The sequence below is a fragment of the Phalangium opilio genome, unplaced genomic scaffold (genome assembly GCF_054372755.1).
Source record: "Phalangium opilio isolate 3A_F unplaced genomic scaffold, DU_Popi_V2 ptg000360l_1, whole genome shotgun sequence".
Lineage (NCBI taxonomy): Eukaryota > Metazoa > Arthropoda > Arachnida > Opiliones > Phalangiidae > Phalangium > Phalangium opilio.
In genome coordinates, this window is record NW_028324230.1 from 2,896,747 (window position 1) to 2,906,314 (window position 9,568).

General features: G+C 38.4%; 12 non-coding genes and 26 pseudogenes across 12 annotated transcripts; all 38 read left to right on the forward strand.

Annotated features, from left to right (window-relative positions):
* Positions 1-119, forward strand: LOC149599575 (5S ribosomal RNA; annotated as a pseudogene).
* Positions 120-257: 138 nt separating this feature from the next.
* Positions 258-360, forward strand: LOC149599576 (5S ribosomal RNA; annotated as a pseudogene).
* A 122-nt stretch (positions 361-482) lies between these two features.
* LOC149599577 (5S ribosomal RNA) lies at positions 483-601 on the forward strand (annotated as a pseudogene).
* A 137-nt stretch (positions 602-738) lies between these two features.
* Positions 739-857, forward strand: LOC149599578 (5S ribosomal RNA). The gene has a single exon (XR_016378084.1). It is a non-coding gene; the product is annotated as a 5S ribosomal RNA (ribosomal RNA).
* Positions 858-995: 138 nt separating this feature from the next.
* LOC149599579 (5S ribosomal RNA) lies at positions 996-1,114 on the forward strand (annotated as a pseudogene).
* A 137-nt stretch (positions 1,115-1,251) lies between these two features.
* On the forward strand, positions 1,252-1,370 carry LOC149599580 (5S ribosomal RNA). Its single transcript, XR_016378573.1, has one exon. It is a non-coding gene; the product is annotated as a 5S ribosomal RNA (ribosomal RNA).
* Positions 1,371-1,507: 137 nt separating this feature from the next.
* LOC149599581 (5S ribosomal RNA) lies at positions 1,508-1,626 on the forward strand. Its single transcript, XR_016379140.1, has one exon. It is a non-coding gene; the product is annotated as a 5S ribosomal RNA (ribosomal RNA).
* A 137-nt stretch (positions 1,627-1,763) lies between these two features.
* LOC149599582 (5S ribosomal RNA) lies at positions 1,764-1,882 on the forward strand. The gene has a single exon (XR_016378085.1). It is a non-coding gene; the product is annotated as a 5S ribosomal RNA (ribosomal RNA).
* Positions 1,883-2,019: 137 nt separating this feature from the next.
* On the forward strand, positions 2,020-2,138 carry LOC149599583 (5S ribosomal RNA). Its single transcript, XR_016378673.1, has one exon. It is a non-coding gene; the product is annotated as a 5S ribosomal RNA (ribosomal RNA).
* Positions 2,139-2,276: 138 nt separating this feature from the next.
* On the forward strand, positions 2,277-2,395 carry LOC149599584 (5S ribosomal RNA). The gene has a single exon (XR_016378086.1). It is a non-coding gene; the product is annotated as a 5S ribosomal RNA (ribosomal RNA).
* Positions 2,396-2,532: 137 nt separating this feature from the next.
* LOC149599585 (5S ribosomal RNA) lies at positions 2,533-2,651 on the forward strand (annotated as a pseudogene).
* Positions 2,652-2,789: 138 nt separating this feature from the next.
* LOC149599586 (5S ribosomal RNA) lies at positions 2,790-2,892 on the forward strand (annotated as a pseudogene).
* Positions 2,893-3,014: 122 nt separating this feature from the next.
* Positions 3,015-3,133, forward strand: LOC149599587 (5S ribosomal RNA). Its single transcript, XR_016378478.1, has one exon. It is a non-coding gene; the product is annotated as a 5S ribosomal RNA (ribosomal RNA).
* Positions 3,134-3,270: 137 nt separating this feature from the next.
* LOC149599588 (5S ribosomal RNA) lies at positions 3,271-3,389 on the forward strand (annotated as a pseudogene).
* Positions 3,390-3,527: 138 nt separating this feature from the next.
* On the forward strand, positions 3,528-3,630 carry LOC149599589 (5S ribosomal RNA; annotated as a pseudogene).
* A 122-nt stretch (positions 3,631-3,752) lies between these two features.
* LOC149599590 (5S ribosomal RNA) lies at positions 3,753-3,871 on the forward strand (annotated as a pseudogene).
* A 137-nt stretch (positions 3,872-4,008) lies between these two features.
* On the forward strand, positions 4,009-4,127 carry LOC149599591 (5S ribosomal RNA; annotated as a pseudogene).
* Positions 4,128-4,264: 137 nt separating this feature from the next.
* LOC149599592 (5S ribosomal RNA) lies at positions 4,265-4,383 on the forward strand (annotated as a pseudogene).
* Positions 4,384-4,520: 137 nt separating this feature from the next.
* On the forward strand, positions 4,521-4,639 carry LOC149599593 (5S ribosomal RNA; annotated as a pseudogene).
* Positions 4,640-4,776: 137 nt separating this feature from the next.
* On the forward strand, positions 4,777-4,895 carry LOC149599594 (5S ribosomal RNA; annotated as a pseudogene).
* Positions 4,896-5,032: 137 nt separating this feature from the next.
* On the forward strand, positions 5,033-5,151 carry LOC149599595 (5S ribosomal RNA; annotated as a pseudogene).
* A 138-nt stretch (positions 5,152-5,289) lies between these two features.
* On the forward strand, positions 5,290-5,392 carry LOC149599596 (5S ribosomal RNA; annotated as a pseudogene).
* A 122-nt stretch (positions 5,393-5,514) lies between these two features.
* Positions 5,515-5,633, forward strand: LOC149599597 (5S ribosomal RNA). The gene has a single exon (XR_016378479.1). It is a non-coding gene; the product is annotated as a 5S ribosomal RNA (ribosomal RNA).
* Positions 5,634-5,770: 137 nt separating this feature from the next.
* LOC149599598 (5S ribosomal RNA) lies at positions 5,771-5,889 on the forward strand (annotated as a pseudogene).
* A 138-nt stretch (positions 5,890-6,027) lies between these two features.
* LOC149599599 (5S ribosomal RNA) lies at positions 6,028-6,130 on the forward strand (annotated as a pseudogene).
* A 122-nt stretch (positions 6,131-6,252) lies between these two features.
* Positions 6,253-6,371, forward strand: LOC149599600 (5S ribosomal RNA; annotated as a pseudogene).
* Positions 6,372-6,508: 137 nt separating this feature from the next.
* Positions 6,509-6,627, forward strand: LOC149599601 (5S ribosomal RNA; annotated as a pseudogene).
* A 137-nt stretch (positions 6,628-6,764) lies between these two features.
* Positions 6,765-6,883, forward strand: LOC149599602 (5S ribosomal RNA; annotated as a pseudogene).
* Positions 6,884-7,020: 137 nt separating this feature from the next.
* LOC149599603 (5S ribosomal RNA) lies at positions 7,021-7,139 on the forward strand (annotated as a pseudogene).
* A 137-nt stretch (positions 7,140-7,276) lies between these two features.
* On the forward strand, positions 7,277-7,395 carry LOC149599604 (5S ribosomal RNA; annotated as a pseudogene).
* A 137-nt stretch (positions 7,396-7,532) lies between these two features.
* Positions 7,533-7,651, forward strand: LOC149599605 (5S ribosomal RNA). The gene has a single exon (XR_016378674.1). It is a non-coding gene; the product is annotated as a 5S ribosomal RNA (ribosomal RNA).
* A 138-nt stretch (positions 7,652-7,789) lies between these two features.
* LOC149599606 (5S ribosomal RNA) lies at positions 7,790-7,908 on the forward strand (annotated as a pseudogene).
* Positions 7,909-8,045: 137 nt separating this feature from the next.
* LOC149599607 (5S ribosomal RNA) lies at positions 8,046-8,164 on the forward strand. The gene has a single exon (XR_016378190.1). It is a non-coding gene; the product is annotated as a 5S ribosomal RNA (ribosomal RNA).
* Positions 8,165-8,301: 137 nt separating this feature from the next.
* On the forward strand, positions 8,302-8,420 carry LOC149599608 (5S ribosomal RNA; annotated as a pseudogene).
* A 137-nt stretch (positions 8,421-8,557) lies between these two features.
* Positions 8,558-8,676, forward strand: LOC149599609 (5S ribosomal RNA; annotated as a pseudogene).
* Positions 8,677-8,813: 137 nt separating this feature from the next.
* On the forward strand, positions 8,814-8,932 carry LOC149599610 (5S ribosomal RNA). Its single transcript, XR_016378675.1, has one exon. It is a non-coding gene; the product is annotated as a 5S ribosomal RNA (ribosomal RNA).
* A 137-nt stretch (positions 8,933-9,069) lies between these two features.
* LOC149599611 (5S ribosomal RNA) lies at positions 9,070-9,188 on the forward strand (annotated as a pseudogene).
* Positions 9,189-9,325: 137 nt separating this feature from the next.
* Positions 9,326-9,444, forward strand: LOC149599612 (5S ribosomal RNA). The gene has a single exon (XR_016378191.1). It is a non-coding gene; the product is annotated as a 5S ribosomal RNA (ribosomal RNA).
* Positions 9,445-9,568: the final 124 nt, after the last annotated feature.

Here is a 9,568-nt window from a genome sequence, read left to right on the forward strand (position 1 = left end):
GGCAACGGCCATATCACGCTGAAAACACCGGTTTTCGTCCGATCACCGAAGTTAAGCAGCGTCGAGCGCAGTCAGTACTTGGGAGAGAGACCACTTAGGAACACTGCGTGCCGTTGGCTTTTTCACTTTTTTTTTCCTCTTTTAAAATCCAATAGATATGAAAAAAGCAAACATATTTTCTTTTTGTTATTGTTTTAGAAAGATGAAGGTCAATTTGTCTCACTTAATTTAAATTCGAATTATTATCTAGCACTCTTGGCAACGGCCATATCACGCTGAAAACACCGGTTCTCGTCCGATCACCGAAGTTAAGCAGCGTCGAGCGCAGTCAGTACTTGGAAACTCTGCGTGCCGTTGGCTTTTTCACTTTTATTTCCCCTTTTAAATTCCATGAGATATGAAAAAAGCAAACATATCTTCTTTTTCTTATTGATTTATAAAGATGAAGGTTAATTAAATTCAAATTATTAAATAACACTCTCGGCAACGGCCATATAACGCTGAAAACACCGGTTCTCGTCCGATCACCGAAGTTAAGCAGCGTCGAGCGCAGTCAATGCATGGGAGGGAGACCACTTAGGAACACTGCGTGCCGTTGGCTTTTTCACTTTTTTTTCCTCTTTTAAATTCCTATAGATATGAAAAAAGCAAACATATTATCTTTTTGTTATTGTTTTAAAAAGATGAAAGTCAATTTGTCTCACTTAATTTAAATTCGAATTATTATCTAGCACTCTTGGCAACGGCCATATCACGCTGAAAACACCGGTTCTCGTCGGATCACCGAAGTTAAGCAGCGTCGAGCGCAGTCAGTACTTGGGAGGGAGACCACTTAGGAACACTGCGTGCCGTTGGCTTTTTCACTTTTTTTTTCCTCTTTTAAATTCCAATAGATATGAAAAAAGCAAACATATTTTCTTTTTGTTATTGTTTTAAAAAGATGAAGGTTAATTTGTCTCACTTAATTTAAATTCGAATTATTAAATAGCACTCTCGGCAACGGCCATATGACGCTGAAAACACCGGTTCTCGTCCGTTCACCAAAGTTAAGCAGCGTCGAGCGCAGTCAGTACTTGGGAGGGAGACCACTTAGGAACACTGCGTGCCGTTGGCTTTTTCACTTTTTTTTCCTCATTTAAAATCCGATAGATATGAAAAAAGCAAACATATTTTCTTTTTGTTATTGTTTTAGAAATATGAAGGTCAATTTGTCTCACTTAATTTAAATTCGAATTATTATCTAGCACTCTTGGCAACGGCCATATCACGCTGAAAACACCGGTTCTCTTCGGATCACCGAAGTTAAGCAGCGTCGAGCGCAGTCAGTACTTGGGAGGGAGACCACTTAGGAACACTGCGTGCCGTTGGCTTTTTCACTTTTTTTTCCTCTTTTAAATTCCAATAGATATGAAAAAAGCCAACATATTTTCTTTTTGTTATTGTTTTAAAAAGATGAAGGTTAATTTGTCTCACTTAATTTAAATACGAATTATTAAATAGCACTCTCGGCAACGGCCATATCACGCTGAAAACACCGGTTCTCCTCCGATCACCGAAGTTAAGCAGCGTCGAGCGCAGTCAGTACTTGGGAGGGAGACCACTTAGGAACACTGCGTGCCGTTGGCTTTTTCACTTTTTTTTCCTCATTTAAAATCCGATAGATATGAAAAAAGCAAACATATTTTCTTTTTGTTATTGTTTTAGAAAGATGAAGGTCAATTTGTCTCACTTAATTTAAATTCGAATTATTATCTAACACTCTTGGCAACGGCCATATCACGCTGAAAACACCGGTTCTCGTCGGATCACCGAAGTTAAGCAGCGTCGAGCGCAGTCAGTACTTGGGAGGGAGACCACTTAGGAACACTGCGTGCCGTTGGCTTTTTCACTTTTTTTTCCTCTTTTAAATTCCAATAGATATGAAAAAAGCCAACATATTTTCTTTTTGTTATTGTTTTAAAATGATGAAGGTTAATTTGTCTCACTTAATTTAAATACGAATTATTAAATAGCACTCTCGGCAACGGCCATATCACGCTGAAAACACCGGTTCTCGTCCGATCACCGAAGTTAAGCAGCGTCGAGCGCAGTCAGTACTTGGGAGAGAGACCACTTAGGAACACTGCGTGCCGTTGGCTTTTTCACTTTTTTTTTCCTCTTTTAAAATCCAATAGATATGAAAAAAGCAAACATATTTTCTTTTTGTTATTGTTTTAGAAAGATGAAGGTCAATTTGTCTCACTTAATTTAAATTCGAATTATTATCTAGCACTCTCGGCAACGGCCATATCACGCTGAAAACACCGGTTCTCGTCGGATCACCGAAGTTAAGCAGCGTCGAGCGCAGTCAGTACTTGGGAGGGAGACCACTTAGGAACACTGCGTGCCGTTGGCTTTTTCACTTTTTTTTCCTCTTTTAAATTCCAATAGATATGAAAAAAGCCAACATATTTTCTTTTTGTTATTCTTTTAAAAAGATGAAGGTTAATTTGTCTCACTTAATTTAAATACGAATTATTAAATAGCACTCTCGGCAACGGCCATATCACGCTGAAAACACCGGTTCTCGTCCGATCACCGAAGTTAAGCAGCGTCGATCGCAGTCAGTACTTGGGAGAGAGACCACTTAGGAACACTGCGTGCCGTTGGCTTTTTCACTTTTTTTTTCCTCTTTTAAAATCCAATAGATATGAAAAAAGCAAACATATTTTCTTTTTGTTATTGTTTTAGAAAGATGAAGGTCAATTTGTCTCACTTAATTTAAATTCGAATTATTATCTAGCACTCTTGGCAACGGCCATATCACGCTGAAAACACCGGTTCTCGTCCGATCACCGAAGTTAAGCAGCGTCGAGCGCAGTCAGTACTTGGAAGCTCTGCGTGCCGTTGGCTTTTTCACTTTTATTTCCCCTTTTAAATTCCATGAGATATGAAAAAAGCAAACATATCTTCTCTTTCTTATTGATTTATAAAGATGAAGGTTAATTAAATTCGAATTATTAAATAGCACTCTCGGCAACGGCCATATCACGCTGAAAACACCGGTTCTCGTCCGATAACCGAAGTTAAGCAGCGTCGAGCGCAGTCAGTACTTGGGAGGGAGACCACTTAGGAACACTGCGTGCCGTTGGCTTTTTCACTTTTTTTTCCTCTTTTAAATTCCTATAGATATGAAAAAAGCAAACATTTTTTCTTTTTGTTATTGTTTTAAAAAGATGAAGGTCAATTTGTCTCACTTAATTTAAATTCGAATTATTATCTAGCACTCTTGGCAACGGCCATATCACGCTGAAAACACCGGTTCTCGTCGGATCACCGAAGTTAAGCAGCGTCGAGCGCAGTCAGTACTTGGGAGAGAGACCACTTAGGAACACTGCGTGCTGTTGGCTTTTTCACTTTTTTTTTCCTCTTTTAAAATCCAATAGATATGAAAAAAGCAAACATATTTTCTTTTTGTTATTGTTTTAGAAAGATGAAGGTCAATTTGTCTCACTTAATTTAAATTCGAATTATTATCTAGCACTCTTGGCAACGGCCATATCACGCTGAAAACACCGGTTCTCGTCCGATCACCGAAACTAAGCAGCGTCGAGCGCAGTCAGTACTTGGAAACTCTGCGTGCCGTTGGCTTTTTCACTTTTATTTCCCCTTTTAAATTCCATGAGATATGAAAAAAGCAAACATATCTTCTTTTTCTTATTGATTTATAAAGATGAAGGTTAATTAAATTCAAATTATTAAATAACAGTCTCGGCAACGGCCATATAACGCTGAAAACACCGGTTCTCGTCCGATCACCGAAGTTAAGCAGCGTCGAGCGCAGTCAATGCTTGGGAGGGAGACCACTTAGGAACACTGCGTGCCGTTGGCTTTTTCACTTTTTTTTCCTCTTTTAAATTCCTATAGATATGAAAAAAGCAAACATATTATCTTTTTGTTATTGTTTTAAAAAGATGAAAGTCAATTTGTCTCACTTAATTTAAATTCGAATTATTATCTAGCACTCTTGGCAACGGCCATATCACGCTGAAAACACCGGTTCTCGTCGGATCACCGAAGTTAAGCAGCGTCGAGCGCAGTCAGTACTTGGAAGGGAGACCACTTAGGAACGCTGCGTGCCGTTGGCTTTTTCACTTTTTTTTCCTCTTTTAAATTCCAATAGATATGAAAAAAGCAAACATATTTTCTTTTTGTTATTGTTTTAAAAAGATGAAGGTTAATTTGTCTCACTTAATTTAAATTCGAATTATTAAATAGCACTCTCGGCAACGGCCATATGACGCTGAAAACACCGGTTCTCGTCCGATCACCAAAGTTAAGCAGCGTCGAGCGCAGTCAGTACTTGGGAGGGAGACCACTTAGGAACACTGCGTGCCGTTGGCTTTTTCACTTTTTTTTCCTCATTTAAAATCCGATAGATATGAAAAAAGCAAACATATTTTCTTTTTGTTATTGTTTTAGAAAGATGAAGGTCAATTTGTCTCACTTAATTTAAATTCGAATTATTATCTAGCACTCTTGGCAACGGCCATATCACGCTGAAAACACCGGTTTTCGTCGGATCACCGACGTTAAGCAGCGTCGAGCGCAGTCAGTACTTGGGAGGGAGACCACTTAGGAACACTGCGTGCCGTTGGCTTTTTCACTTTTTTTTCCTCTTTTAAATTCCAATAGATATGAAAAAAGCCAACATATTTTCTTTTTGTTATTGTTTTAAAATGATGAAGGTTAATTTGTCTCACTTAATTTAAATACGAATTATTATCTAGCACTCTTGGCAACGGCCATATCACGCTGAAAACACCGGTTCTCGTCGGATCACCGAAGTTAGGCAGCGTCGAGCGCAGTCAGTACTTGGGAGGGAGACCACTTAGGAACACTGCGTGCCGTTGGCTTTTTCACTTTTTTTTCCTCTTTTAAATTCCAATAGATATGAAAAAAGCCAACATATTTTCTTTTTGTTATTCTTTTAAAAAGATGAAGGTTAATTTGTCTCACTTAATTTAAATACGAATTATTAAATAGCACTCTCGGCAACGGCCATATCACGCTGAAAACACCGGTTCTCGTCCGATCACCGAAGTTAAGCAGCGTCGATCGCAGTCAGTACTTGGGAGAGAGACCACTTAGGAACACTGCGTGCCGTTGGCTTTTTCACTTTTTTTTTCCTCTTTTAAAATCCAATAGATATGAAAAAAGCAAACATATTTTCTTTTTGTTATTGTTTTAGAAAGATGAAGGTCAATTTGTCTCACTTAATTTAAATTCGAATTATTATCTAGCACTCTTGGCAACGGCCATATCACGCTGAAAACACCGGTTCTCGTCCGATCACCGAAGTTAAGCAGCGTCGAGCGCAGTCAGTACTTGGAAACTCTGCGTGCCGTTGGCTTTTTCACTTTTATTTCCCCTTTTAAATTCCATGAGATATGAAAAAAGCAAACATATCTTCTCTTTCTTATTGATTTATAAAGATGAAGGTTAATTAAATTCGAATTATTAAATAGCACTCTCGGCAACGGCCATATCACGCTGAAAACACCGGTTCTCGTCCGATAACCGAAGTTAAGCAGCGTCGAGCGCAGTCAGTACTTGGGAGGGAGACCACTTAGGAACACTGCGTGCCGTTGGCTTTTTCACTTTTTTTTCCTCTTTTAAATTCCTATAGATATGAAAAAAGCAAACATTTTTTCTTTTTGTTATTGTTTTAAAAAGATGAAGGTCAATTTGTCTCACTTAATTTAAATTCGAATTATTATCTAGCACTCTTGGCAACGGCCATATCACGCTGAAAACACCGGTTCTCGTCGGATCACCGAAGTTAAGCAGCGTCGAGCGCAGTCAGTACTTGGGAGAGAGACCACTTAGGAACACTGCGTGCTGTTGGCTTTTTCACTTTTTTTTTCCTCTTTTAAAATCCAATAGATATGAAAAAAGCAAACATATTTTCTTTTTGTTATTGTTTTAGAAAGATGAAGGTCAATTTGTCTCACTTAATTTAAATTCGAATTATTATCTAGCACTCTTGGCAACGGCCATATCACGCTGAAAACACCGGTTCTCGTCCGATCACCGAAACTAAGCAGCGTCGAGCGCAGTCAGTACTTGGAAACTCTGCGTGCCGTTGGCTTTTTCACTTTTATTTCCCCTTTTAAATTCCATGAGATATGAAAAAAGCAAACATATCTTCTTTTTCTTATTGATTTATAAAGATGAAGGTTAATTAAATTCAAATTATTAAATAACAGTCTCGGCAACGGCCATATAACGCTGAAAACACCGGTTCTCGTCCGATCACCGAAGTTAAGCAGCGTCGAGCGCAGTCAATGCTTGGGAGGGAGACCACTTAGGAACACTGCGTGCCGTTGGCTTTTTCACTTTTTTTTCCTCTTTTAAATTCCTATAGATATGAAAAAAGCAAACATATTATCTTTTTGTTATTGTTTTAAAAAGATGAAAGTCAATTTGTCTCACTTAATTTAAATTCGAATTATTATCTAGCACTCTTGGCAACGGCCATATCACGCTGAAAACACCGGTTCTCGTCGGATCACCGAAGTTAAGCAGCGTCGAGCGCAGTCAGTACTTGGAAGGGAGACCACTTAGGAACGCTGCGTGCCGTTGGCTTTTTCACTTTTTTTTCCTCTTTTAAATTCCAATAGATATGAAAAAAGCAAACATATTTTCTTTTTGTTATTGTTTTAAAAAGATGAAGGTTAATTTGTCTCACTTAATTTAAATTCGAATTATTAAATAGCACTCTCGGCAACGGCCATATGACGCTGAAAACACCGGTTCTCGTCCGATCACCAAAGTTAAGCAGCGTCGAGCGCAGTCAGTACTTGGGAGGGAGACCACTTAGGAACACTGCGTGCCGTTGGCTTTTTCACTTTTTTTTCCTCATTTAAAATCCGATAGATATGAAAAAAGCAAACATATTTTCTTTTTGTTATTGTTTTAGAAAGATGAAGGTCAATTTGTCTCACTTAATTTAAATTCGAATTATTATCTAGCACTCTTGGCAACGGCCATATCACGCTGAAAACACCGGTTTTCGTCGGATCACCGACGTTAAGCAGCGTCGAGCGCAGTCAGTACTTGGGAGGGAGACCACTTAGGAACACTGCGTGCCGTTGGCTTTTTCACTTTTTTTTCCTCTTTTAAATTCCAATAGATATGAAAAAAGCCAACATATTTTCTTTTTGTTATTGTTTTAAAATGATGAAGGTTAATTTGTCTCACTTAATTTAAATACGAATTATTATCTAGCACTCTTGGCAACGGCCATATCACGCTGAAAACACCGGTTCTCGTCGGATCACCGAAGTTAGGCAGCGTCGAGCGCAGTCAGTACTTGGGAGGGAGACCACTTAGGAACACTGCGTGCCGTTGGCTTTTTCACTTTTTTTTCCTCTTTTAAATTCCAATAGATATGAAAAAAGCCAACATATTTTCTTTTTGTTATTCTTTTAAAAAGATGAAGGTTAATTTGTCTCACTTAATTTAAATACGAATTATTAAATAGCACTCTCGGCAACGGCCATATCACGCTGAAAACACCGGTTCTCGTCCGATCACCGAAGTTAAGCAGCGTCGAGCGCAGTCAGTACTTGGGAGAGAGACCACTTAGGAACACTGCGTGCCGTTGGCTTTTTCACTTTTTTTTTCCTCTTTTAAAATCCAATAGATATGAAAAAAGCAAACATATTTTCTTTTTGTTATTGTTTTAGAAAGATGAAGGTCAATTTGTCTCACTTAATTTAAATTCGAATTATTATCTAGCACTCTTGGCAACGGCCATATCACGCTGAAAACAACGGTTCTCGTCCGATCACCGAAGTTAAGCAGCGTCGAGCGCAGTCAATGCTTGGGAGGGAGACCTCTTAGGAACACTGCGTGCCGTTGGCTTTTTCACTTTTTTTTCCTCTTTTAAATTCCTATAGATATGAAAAAAGCAAACATATTATCTTTTTGTTATTGTTTTAAAAAGATGAAAGTCAATTTGTCTCACTTAATTTAAATTCGAATTATTATCTAGCACTCTTGGCAACGGCCATATCACGCTGAAAACACCGGTTCTCGTCGGATCACCGAAGTTAAGCAGCGTCGAGCGCAGTCAGTACTTGGAAGGGAGACCACTTAGGAACACTGCGTGCCGTTGGCTTTTTCACTTTTTTTTCCTCTTTTAAATTCCAATAGATATGAAAAAAGCAAACATATTTTCTTTTTGTTATTGTTTTAAAAAGATGAAGGTTAATTTGTCTCACTTAATTTAAATTCGAATTATTAAATAGCACTCTCGGCAACGGCCATATGACGCTGAAAACACCGGTTCTCGTCCGATCACCAAAGTTAAGCAGCGTCGAGCGCAGTCAGTACTTGGGAGGGAGACCACTTAGGAACACTGCGTGCCGTTGGCTTTTTCACTTTTTTTTCCTCATTTAAAATCCGATAGATATGAAAAAAGCAAACATATTTTCTTTTTGTTATTGTTTTAGAAAGATGAAGGTCAATTTGTCTCACTTAATTTAAATTCGAATTATTATCTAGCACTCTTGGCAACGGCCATATCACGCTGAAAACACCGGTTTTCGTCGGATCACCGAAGTTAAGCAGCGTCGAGCGCAGTCAGTACTTGGGAGGGAGACCACTTAGGAACACTGCGTGCCGTTGGCTTTTTCACTTTTTTTTCCTCTTTTAAATTCCAATAGATATGAAAAAAGCCAACATATTTTCTTTTTGTTATTGTTTTAAAATGATGAAGGTTAATTTGTCTCACTTAATTTAAATACGAATTATTAAATAGCACTCTCGGCAACGGCCATATCACGCTGAAAACACCGGTTCTCGTCCGATCACCGAAGTTAAGCAGCGTCGAGCGCAGTCAGTACTTGGGAGAGAGACCACTTAGGAACACTGCGTGCCGTTGGCTTTTTCACTTTTTTTTCCTCTTTTAAAATCCAATAGATATGAAAAAAGCAAACATATTTTCTTTTTGTTATTGTTTTAGAAAGATGAAGGTCAATTTGTCTCACTTAATTTAAATTCGAATTATTATCTAGCACTCTTGGCAACGGCCATATCACGCTGAAAACAACGGTTCTCGTCCGATCACCGAAGTTAAGCAGCGTCGAGCGCAGTCAATGCTTGGGAGGGAGACCACTTAGGAACACTGCGTGCCGTTGGCTTTTTCACTTTTTTTTCCTCTTTTAAATTCCTATAGATATGAAAAAAGCAAACATATTATCTTTTTGTTATTGTTTTAAAAAGATGAAAGTCAATTTGTCTCACTTAATTTAAATTCGAATTATTATCTAGCACTCTTGGCAACGGCCATATCACGCTGAAAACACCGGTTCTCGTCGGATCACCGAAGTTAAGCAGCGTCGAGCGCAGTCAGTACTTGGAAGGGAGACCACTTAGGAACACTGCGTGCCGTTGGCTTTTTCACTTTTTTTTCCTCTTTTAAATTCCAATAGATATGAAAAAAGCAAACATATTTTCTTTTTGTTATTGTTTTAAAAAGATGAAGGTTAATTTGTCTCACTTAATTTAAATTCGAATTATT